The following is an 11831-nucleotide window of genomic DNA, read 5'->3' as shown; positions in this document are numbered from 1 at the left end:
AATAATTCTGAGTGCCAGCCCTTGTGGAATCCAACCCCACCCTCGTGGTCTCATGGTAGAGGAGCTGGCTCTGCAAGGCTGCCAGGCTGGCACTGTGCCCTCTGAGCTGCTCCTTCCAATACGCTACACTATCATTTGTTCCTATCAGCCCTGCCAGCACTGTGTAAACCAGAGCTATGTGAAACCCATAGGCCAGACACTGAATGGAGCAGCTCATTCTTAAGCATCTGCAGCAGAAGCATAACACTGGGAGAGATGGATGAAATTTGATGTGCAGAATTCATTCTCACACATATGCAGAAGAGAAAAAGACTTTTTTTTTAAGATTTTTACTTATTTATTTGACAGGTAGAGTTACAGACAGCGAGAGAGAGATACAGAGAGAAAGGTCTTCCCTCTGTTGGTTCACCCCCCCAAAATGGCCGCTACAGCCGGCGCTGTGCCAATCCGAAGCCAGGAGCCAGGTGCTTCTCCCGGTCTCCCATGTGGGTGCATGGTCCAAGCACTTGGGCCATCCTCCACTGCCCTCCCGGGCCACAGCAGAGAGCTGGACTGGAAGAGGAGCAGTTGGGACTAGAACCCGGCACCCATATGGGATGCCGGCGCCACAGGCAGAGGATTAACCAAGTGAGCCACGGCGCCGGGCCCTGAGAAAAGGACTTGTACAGAACAAATTAAGCTAGTGGGGTCCTCCTTTTTTCGAGTAAGTTGTGTTCTCTCCCTTGCCAAACATCTCAACAATGATTCAACATAGGAGGTTCTTAGCTGAGCCTCAGTGTGGCTGAGGTAGACAAGAGTTAAGTCCAGACTCTTTGCACTCCAAAGTGACCGCTCCACATTAGCACTTGCTCTACCATCCTCAGAAAACAAAGATGAGCTTCTTGAGAAATATATTTCCAACTCCACAGTGTGAAGCAACAAAGGATGGGAGTTTGTCATCAGCTAGGCCTCTGTCTTCATCATTTTGTTCCCGTGTTAGCAAACAATTTTGTAATGAAGGGAAGAACAGACACTCTAATCAGAGGATTGGGGAGAAAGAGGAATGGTATCTAGAGAGGAAGTTGAAAGAGCTTTTATGGGGGACCTGTATTGTGGTGTTCAGCTGCTGTCTGCGGCACCAGCAAGCAATATGGGTGCCAGTTCAAGTCCCGGCTGCTCGACTTCCGATCCAGTTCTCTGAAATGGCCTGGGAAAGCAATAGAAGTTGTCCCAAGTGCTTAAGCCCCTGCACCCACGTGGGAGACCTGGAAGAATCTTCTGGCTCTTAGCTTTGGTCTGGCATAGCTCTGCCCATTGCAGTCATTTGGAGAGTGAACCTATGGATGGAAGACCTCTCTCTCTCTCTCTCTCTCTCTGTAACTCTGCCTCTCAAATAAGTCAGTCTTTAAAAAAAAGAGCTAATATGTCCCCTCAGTCAATTCAACAACAGAGACCTAGTTAGCTCATATTTTTCTCTGACCTCTCCAGGAGTCCTGTTTCTCCTAGAATATTAATTCTCAATCTTATTTCCTGGAGTTGAAGTCATTTTAATTATCCATTACTCTGCCCCCAGGGCCTAGTCCATTCAGACTGCTCTGTTCTCATAAACAGAGTGGAACACATCTCTGAGAGGTTGGCTGCAGCAAAGAGTAGGATCCTCCTTTACTCCCATTCCAGAAACCAGACCCTACCTTTTTGCATCCTTTAGCTACCACGCTCATTCAGTCACATACCCAACCAATTAAAAGACGAGGACTCACAGACCACTGCTGCCCTTAATTCTGGTCTGGGACTAGTCTTTTAAACTCTTTGGGTTTTTATCTCAGCTATAAAAACTATGTGCTCTTCTAGGTAACACAGTATTTTTCCTGTTCTTTAACTCTGGAGCTCTTATTCTTGCTTTGTTACATAACAGAAATAAATCTCAGTGCTTTGGGATCAGATGTAAGGGCGAGGGTTCAGGAGCACCAGCATCAGTCTTCACTGTAAGTTCTCTGAGGACCAGGTAAGGTGCTGGCAATGGTGATGGAAGAGGCATATCTTACTGGCTCACGGTGAGGATGACAGGCTCAGATTAACAGGGTTAGGTTACTGACAGTACTATTGACTTACTGTGTGACATTGGGCAAATTATTTTATCTTTCCTTGCTTCCATTTCTGAATTGATATCAGGAAATAAATAATAGTAATGCATTGATAATGATAGGAATACTTTTTAAATATTTATTTATTTATCTGAAAGCAGGATTACAGAGAGAGAGAGAGAGGAGAGATCTTTCACACACTGATTCACTTCCCAGTGCTGGGCCAGGCCGAATCCAGTAGCCAAGAGCTTCATCTGAGTCCCTTACGTGATTGGGAATGGTCCAAACACTTGTGCCATCCTCTGCTGCTTCTCCTAGCCCAACAACAGGGAGCTGGATTGGAAGTGGAGCATTTAGGACATTAACCAGTGCCCGCCCATATGGGATGCTGGTATTGCAGACAGCAGCTTAACCCACTATACCACTACGCCAGCCCCAGCAATACATTCTGAAAAATGTAATATCAGGCAATTTCATTCATGTGTGAACGTTATAGAATATACTTACATAAACCTAAATGACATAGCCCAAGACCCCTAAGCCATATGATATAGCGTATCGCTCCTAGGCTGTAAATCTGTACAGTGTATTACTATACTGAGTATTGTGGGAAATTGTAACACAATGGTAAATATTTGTGTATCCAAACATATCTAAACATAGAAAAGGATCAGTAAAAACACAGTATAGAAGATCTTTAAATGGCAAAATTGTACAGCCACTTACTATGAAGCAAGCCTGAAGAACCTGAGGCCACTCTGGGTGGGTCAGTGAGTGGTGAGTGAATGTGAATGCCTGAGACATTACTGTACTTGACTGTAATCTTTTTTTGTTGTTGTTGTTTTAAAGCATTTAGTTTTTTCTTTTTTTTAACTTTTATTTAATAAATATAAATTTCCAAAGTACAGCTTTTGGATTACAGTGTCTTTTCCCCCACAAAACTTCCCTCCCACCCAAAACTCTCCTATCTCCCGCTCCCTCTCACATCCCATTCACATCAAGATTCATTTTCAATTCTCTTTATATACAGAAGATCAATTTAGTTTATATTAAGTAAAGATTTCAACAGTTTGCACCCACACAGAAACACAAATTGTGAAGTACTGTTTGATTACTAGTTATAGCATTAATTCGCAGTGTATAAAACATTAAGGACAGAGATCCTACATGGGGAGTAAGTGCACAGTGACTCCTGTTGTTGATTTAACAGCTGACATTCTTGTTTATGACGTCAGTAATCACCCGAGGCTCTTGTCATGAGCTGCCAAGGCTATGGAAGCCTTTTGAGTTCGCCAACTCCGATCTTATTTAGACAAGGTCATAGTCAAAGTAGAAGTTCTCTCCTCCCTTCAGAGAAAGGTACCTCCTTCTTTGATGGCCTGTTCTTTCCACTGGAATCTCACAGAGATCTTTCATTTAGGTTTTTTTTTTTTTTTTTTTTTTCAGAGTGTCTTGGCTTTCCATGCCTAAAATACTCTCATGGGCTTTTTATCCAGATCCAAATGCCTTAAGGGCTGATTCTGAGGCCAGAGTGCTGTTTAGGACATCTGCCATTCTATGAGTTTGCTATGTATCCCGCTTCCCATGTTGGATCGTTCTCTCCTTTTGAATTCTATCAGTTAGTATTAGCAGACACTAGTCTTGTTTATGTGATCCCTTTGACTCTTAATCCTATCATTATGATCAATTCTGAACTGAAACTGATCACTTTGACTAGTGAGATGGCATTGGTACATACCACCTTGATGGGATTTAATTGGAGTCCCCAGGCATGTATGTAACTCTACCGTTTGGGACAAGTCCTATTGAGCATATGCCAAACTGTGCATTTCCTCCCTCTCTTATATTTAACAAGGGTCACTTTTCAGTTAAATTTAAACACCTAAGAGTAATTATGTGTTAATTAAAGAGTTCAGCCAATGGTATTAAGTAGAACAAAAAAATACAAAAGGAATAAAATAGTAAGTTGTTCCTTGACAGTCAGGACAAGGGCTGATCAAGTCACTGTTTCTCATAGTGTCCATTTCACTTCAACAGGTGCTCAGTTAGTTGTCACCAATCAGGGAGAACATATGATATTTGGCCCATCTCTTAAGTGGGTTGTTTGTTTTGTTGTGGAGTTTCTTGATCTCTTTGTAGATTCTGGTTATTAATCCTTTATCTGTTGTGTAGTTTGCAAATATTTTTTCCCATTCTTTTGGTTGCCTCTTCACTTTCCTGTTCCTTTTGCAATACTGAAACTTCTCAATTTGATGCAATCCCAATAGTTAATTTTGGCTTTGACTGCCTGTCCCTCCGGGGTCTTTTCCAAGAAGTCTTTGCCTGTACCTATATCTTGCAGGGTTTCTCCAATGCTCTCTAATAATTTGATGGTGTTGGGTTGTAGATTTAGATCTTTAATCCATATTGAGTGCCTTTTTGTGTAAGGCGTAAGGTGAGGGTCGTGCTTCATGCTTCTGCACATGGAAATCCAGTTTTCCCAGCACCATGTGTTGAAGACTGTCCTTGCTCCAGGAATTGGTTTTAGCTCTGTGATCAAATATGAGTTGGCTGTAGATGTTTGGATTGATTTCTGTTGTTTCTATTCTGTTCCAGTGGTCTATCCATCTGTTTCTGTACCAGTACCATGCTGTTTTGATTACAACTGTCCTGTAGTATGTCCTGAAATCTGGTATTGTGATGCCTCCGGCTTTGTTTTTGTTGTACAAGATTGCTTTGGCTATTCGAGGTCTTCTGTGTCTCCATATGAATTTCAGCATCATTTTTTCCAGATCTGAGAAAAATGTCTTTGGTATTTTGATTGGTACCACATTGAATCTATAAATTGCTTTTGGGAGAATGGACATTTTGATGATATTGATTCTTCCAATCATTGAGCATGGAAGATTTTTCTATTTTTTGGTATCCTCTTCTATTTCTTTCTTTAAGATTTTGTAATTCTCATTGTAGAGAACTTTAACGTCCTTGGTTAAGTTTATTCCAAGGTATTTGATTGTTTTTGTAGCTATTGTGAATGGGATTGATCTTAGAAGTTCTTTCTCAGCCATGGCATTGCCTGTGTATACAAAGGCTGTTGATTTTTGTGCGTTGATTTTATATCCTGTTACTTTTCCAAACTCTTCTGTGAGTTCCAATAGTCTCTTAGTAGAGTTCTTTGGATCCCCTAAATAATCATATCATCTGCAAAGAGGGATAGTTTGACTTCTTCCTTCCCAATTTGTATACCTTTAATTTCCTTTTCTTGCCTAATAGCTCTGGCTAAAACTTCGAGAACTATATTGAATAGCAGTGGTGAGAGTGGGCATCCCTGTCAGGTACCAGATCTCAGTGGAAATGCTTCCAACTTTTCCCCATTCAATATGATGCTGGCTGTGGGATTTTCATAAATTTATTTGATTGTATTAAGGAATGTTCCTTCTATACCCAATTTGCTTAGAGTTTCCATCATGAAATGGTGTTGTATTTTATTGAATGCTTCCTTTGTGTCTATTGAGATAATCATATGGTTTTTCTTATGCAGTTTGCTAATGTGGTGTATCACATTGATTGATTTGCAAACATTGAACCATCCCTGCATACCAGGGATCAACCCCACTTGGTCTGGGTGGATGATCTTTCTGATGTGTTGTTGCATTCTATTGGCCAGAATTTTATTGAGGATTTTTGCATCTATGTTCATCAGGGATATTGGTCTGTAATGTTCTTTTAATGCTGCATCTTTCTCTGGCTTAGGGATTAAGGTGATGCTGGCTTCATAGAAAGAATTTGGGAAGATTCCCTCTTTTTCAATTGTTCTGAATACTTTGAGAAGAATTGGAGTTAGTTCTTTTTTAAATGTCTGATAGAATTCAGCAGTGAATCCATCTGGTCCTGGTCTTTCCTTTGTTGGGAGGAATTTTATTATTGATTCAATTTCAGTCTTAGTTATGTGTCTGTTAGGTTTTCTATGTCTTCATGGTTCAGTTTTGGTAGGTGCATGTGTCCAGGAATCTATCCATTTCTGATAGATTTCCCTGTTTGCTGGCATAGAACTCTTTTGTAGTAATTTCTGATGACTCGTTTTATTTCTGTGATGTCTGTTGTTACATTCCCTGTTTCATCTCTGATTTTATTGATTTGGGTCTTTTCTCTTCTTTTTTTAGTTAGTTGGGCCAATGGTGTGCCAATTTTGTTTATTTTTTCAAAAAACCAGCTCTTCATTTGGCTCATCTTTTGTAATTTTTTTTTGGATTCAATTCTGTTGGTTTCTTCTCTAATTTTAATTATTTCTCTTCTCCTACTAGTTTTGGGTCTGGTTTGCTGCAGATTTTCTAGATCCTTGAGATGACTTGAAAGCTCATCTATTTGGTGCCTTTCCAATTTCTTGATGTAGGCACCTATTGATATAAACTTTCCTCTTAACACTGCTTTTGTTGTATCCCATAAATTTTGATATGTTGAGTTGTGTGGGGGACTCCAACCGAAAAGGAAGCAAAATTGCTAAGCCTTCTCTCAACAAGTCCTCTAAGTCTTTGCTCAAGTTTGCCGCACTTCCGCATCTCAGTGACTCAGCATTTCCAACAATCTAAGATGGCCCCCGGGGGAGGAACCTAGCCTGACAGGAGACTTCTGTATTTATGGACATTATGTGTCCTCGACTGTGATAGGCCCTTGAGGGTGTGCCCAGCTTGTGTCCTGCCTTACCTTTCAGCTGGTTGGCTCAGTTCCCTTGTGCCCTGGACAGCCCCCTTTCTGTGTCTATAAAAGCTGTTCCCCTCCCAATAAAGTTGAGAACCCGGCTGCACCCTGGGCGTTAGTCCTGGCTCTTGTGTGGTTCCTTTGCCATTGACACTCATCATCCTGCTTGGCCCCTGAGCTCCCCAGGCTGGCCCTGAGGAGCTCTATCAGACCTGCTGCCCCATGACGAGCAGCAGTGTTGTTATCCTCATTTACTTCCAGAAAGTTTTTGATTCCTCTTTTGAGTAACTAACCAAAAAAAAAAAAAAAAAAAGAAAGAGTGAGAGAGAGAGAAGGTTCAAAGTAATAAAATCAAAGCTGAAAAAGGAAATGTAACAAGTGATACCACAGAACTAAAAGAATCACCAGAAATTACTACAAAGAGCTGTATTCCAACAAATTGGAAAACCTAGAAGAATTGGGTAGATTCCTAGAAATAATTTACCAAAACTGAGTCAGGAAGATATAGGAAACCTAAATAGCCAATAACCAAGATGGAAATTGAATCAGTTATAAAGGCTCTTCAAACCAAGACAAGCCCAGGTCAGACAGCTTCACCTCTGAATTCTACCAGACTCTTAAAGAAGAACTAATTCCAATTCTTCTCAAGGTATTAAAAACAATTGAAAAGGAGGGAATTCTCTCAAACTCCTTCTATTAAGCCCACATCACCTTAATACCTAAACCTGGGAAAATGCAACAAAGAGAACTATAGACCAATATTCCTGATGAACATAGATGCAAAATTTTTCAAAAAATATTAGCTAATCAAATCCAATGCCATGTCAGAAAGTTCATCCACCCAGACCAAGTGGGATTTATTCCCAGTATGTAGGGATGATTCAACATTTGCAAATAAATAAATATGATACATCACATTCATAAACTGAAGAACAAAAACCATATGGATATCCCAATAGATGCAGAGAAAGCATTTGATAAAATACAACATCCTTCCACTATGAAAACCTTAAGAAAATTGGTAATAGAAGGAGCATTTGTTAACACAACCAAGGAAATATATGACAAACCCACAGCCAGCATCTTATCGAATGGGGAAAAGCTGGAAACATTCCCTCTAAGATCTGAAACCAGACAAGGATGCCCACTTTCACCACTGCTAATTAATATAGTCCTAGAATTTTTAGCCAGAGCCATTAGGCAAAAACAGAAAACAAAGGAATACAAATTGGAAATTAGGAAATTAAACTATTCTTATTTGCAGATGACATGATCCTATATATAGGAAATCCAAAAGACTCCACTGAGAGACTATTAGAACTCATAAAAGTGTTTGGTAAGTGGCAGAATACAAAATCAACACAGAAAAATCAGTAGCCTTTGTATACAAAGACAATGCAATGGCTGAGAAAGAACTTTTAAGATCAATCCCATTCATAATAGCTACAAAAAGAATCAAATACTTGGAATAAATTTAACCAAAGATGTCAAAGATCTCCACATTGAAAATTACAAATTACTAGAGAAAGAAATAGAAGACATTTAAAAATGGAAAAATTTTTCACATTCATGGGTTGGAAGAATCAATATCATCAAAATGTCCATTCATCTGAAAGCAATTTACAGATTCAATGGAATACCAATCAAAATACCATGACATTCTTCACAGATCTAGAAAAAAATGATGCTAAAATTCATATGGAAACACAAGAGACCCTGAAAAGCTAAAGTAATCTTATGTGACAAAAACAAAACTGGAGCAATCACAATACCAGATTTCAAAACATGCTATTCAAGGCTGTTTCATCAAAACAGCCTGGTACTGGTACAAAAACAGACTTGTAGACCAATGGAAACGAATAGAATCTCCAGAAATCAATCCACACATCTAAAACCAACTTATCTGTGATAAAAGAGGTAAAATCAATCCCTGGAACAAGGACTGTCTCTTTAACAAATGGTGTCAGGGAAACTGGATCTCCATGTGCAGAAATATGAAACTAGGCTGGCGCTCTGGCACACTTGGCTAATCCTCCACCTGCGGCACTGGCACCCCGGGCTCTAGTCCTGGTTGGGGCACCGGATTCTGCCCTGGTTGCTCCTCTTCCAGTCCAGCTCTCTGCTGTGGCCCGGGAAGGCAGTGGAGGATGGCCCAGGTCTTGGGCTCTGCACCCGCATGGGAGACTAGGAGGAAGCACCTGGCTCCTGGCTTCAAATCGGTGCAGCGTGCCAGCCTTAGTGGCCATTTTAGGGGTGAACTAATGGAAAGAAGGCCTTTCTCCCTGTCTCTCTCTCTCACTGCCTAAATCTGGCTGTCAAAAAAATAAATAAATAAAGCATATATCAAAAAAGAAATATGAAACTAGACCCCTACCATACACTTGCACAAAAATCCACTCAAAATGGATCAAATCTATGACCTAATGGCATCAAATCACTAGAGAGCATTAGGGAAACTCTACAAGATATTGGCATAGGCAAAGACTTCCCAGAAAAGACTCCTGAAGTACAGGCAATCAAAGCCAAAATTGATAATTACATGAATCTGAAAAGCTTCTGTACTGCAAAAGAAACACTCGGCAAAATGAAGAGGCAACCAACAGAATGGGATAAGATATTTTCAGACTACACATTACACAACTGATAAAGAGTTAACATCCAGAATCTATAAAGAGCACAAGAAATTCAACAACAAAACAAATAATCCAGTTAAAAGTGGACAAAGGACTTGAACAGGCATTTTTCAAGAGAGAAAATAGAAGTGGCCAACAGACAATTGAGAAAATGCTCAAGATCACTAGTCATTGGGAAACAGTATTTTGTTTTGTTTCTCTTCATACTATTTTTTGAACTTTTTTTTGCTGAGAGTAGGGTTAACTATAAGATCATTAAGTATACTAAAAATAGATCACTATAAAAATTAAGAGTGGGAATCCAAGGTAGAGGAAGGGTTGGAGTGAGGGTGTAATTGGGGGGGGGGAGTGCCACTATATTACTAAATGTGTATATATGAAATATATGAAACTTATATAACTTAAATATTAAAGAAAGAAAAAGAAGACTCAAATAATTAAATCAGATGTGAAAAAGGAGATATTAAAATTGATATAATAGAAATAAAAAAAGATCTTTGGGGACTACTATGAACAACAATATCCTCAACAAGTTGGAAAACCTAGAAGAAATGGATACATTTCTGTACAAATATGACCTTCCACAATTGAACCATGAAGAAATAGAAAACCTGAACTGATCAATGAGATTGAAGCAGTAATAAGTCTCTCCCATCAAAGAAAAATCTGGGATCACATGATTCACTGTTGAATTGTATCAAACTTTTAAGAAAAAATTAATACCAATCTTTCTCAAACTATTCTAAAAATATTGAAGGGAAGGGAACTCTTCCAACTCATTCCACAAGGCCAATATTACCCTGATACCAAAAGTGGGCAAGAATACGACAGAAAAAGAAAAATGTAAATAAATTTCTCTGGTGAACATAGAAGCAAAAAAAATTCCACAAAATAATACAAGAACCTTAAAATAATCATTCACCATAATCAAATAGGATTTATCCCAGCAATGCAAGGCTGTTCCAATATATGCATTCAATAAACATAGTATACCATGTCAAAAGATGAAAGATAAAACAAAAAATTATCTCAAAAGAGGCTAAAAAGGCACTTGATAGAATTCAGTATCTATTCATACTAAAAGAAAAACCTGGGCAGAAGCTGCTGGTGCAATCTCTGAGTGCATTTGGGTAGGGCTGGCCCATCTGGGACTGGGACCGAGCTCTCCTCATCCCTCGAGAGCTCTCCCTCCCTGTGTCTCCCTCTCTTCAGGGAAGCTCCACCTGGGTGGAATTGTGTTTGTTCTGAACAGTATCAACCTCAGATTTTTTCCCCCATGGGAAACCATAAACATGACAGCTCTGTTGATTTTCTGACTTGGGTGCTTGGTAGATGTGATAGATTGAAAATGATTCAAACAGAAGAGAGAGAGGGAGAGGGAGAGGGAGAGGGAGAGGGAGAGTGAGAGAGAGAGAGAGAGAGAGAGAGAGAGAGAGAGAATAAAGGCGAAAACCTCAATGAGATCTATATCATCCTAGTTACATGGCTATTATCAAAAAGATAAAAAATAACAAATACTGGTGAGAATTTGGAGAAAAAGGGAACTCTCATACACTAGTGATAGCAATGCAAAGTAGTACAGTAATTAAGGAGAGCAATATGGAGGTTTCTCAAAAAAATTAAAAACAGATCTGTATGTCCAGCTATCCCACTCCTTTGTATATAACCAAAGGAAATGAAATCAGCATATCAAAGAGGTAATGGCATTCTTATATTTATTGTGGCATTATTCACAGTTGGCTAGATATGGTATCAATCTAGGTTTCTATCAATGGTTGAATAGATACATGGTATATGTACACAATAGTCTGTTATTCAGAATTAAAGATTAATGAAACTCTGATATTTGCAGCAAAATATATTTAACTACAGGATTTTTTTTTTTTTGGACAGGCAGGGTGGATAGTGAGAGAGAGACAGAGAGAAAGGTCTTCCTTTTTGCCGTTGGTTCACCCTCCAATGGCCGCTGCAGCCGGCACATCGTGCTGATCTGAATCCAGGAGCCAGGTGCTTCTCCTGGTCTCCCATGGGGTGCAGGGCCCAAGGACTTGGGCCATCCTCCACTGCCTTCCCGGGCCATAGCAGAGAGCTGGCCTGAAAGAGGGGCAACTGGGATAGAATCCGGCGCCCCAACCAGGACTAGAACCCGGTGTGCCGGCACCGCAAGGCGGAGGATTAGCCTGTTAAGCCACGGCACCGGCCAGGATGTTTTGTTAAATGAAATAAGCCATGCTCAGAAAGTCAAAAGTCACATGTTCTTTCTCATATGTGGAAGCCAAAAATCTATCTGAATTAAAATAATGATTATGGAAGTTTGAGAAGGGTTGGGGGGTTGAATAGATGGAGGTTGGATTGGGGTTCCAAAACCCAATCAGACAGAAGGAATAAGTTCTAGTGTTCCACAGCACAGTGAGGTTACTATAGTGCAAAATAAACCATTGTATCCTCACATTTTATG

This window comes from Lepus europaeus, chromosome 7, assembly GCF_033115175.1.
Source record: "Lepus europaeus isolate LE1 chromosome 7, mLepTim1.pri, whole genome shotgun sequence".
In the NCBI taxonomy this organism is placed as follows: Eukaryota; Metazoa; Chordata; class Mammalia; order Lagomorpha; family Leporidae; genus Lepus; species Lepus europaeus.
Note: the sequence above shows the minus strand (reverse complement) of the source record.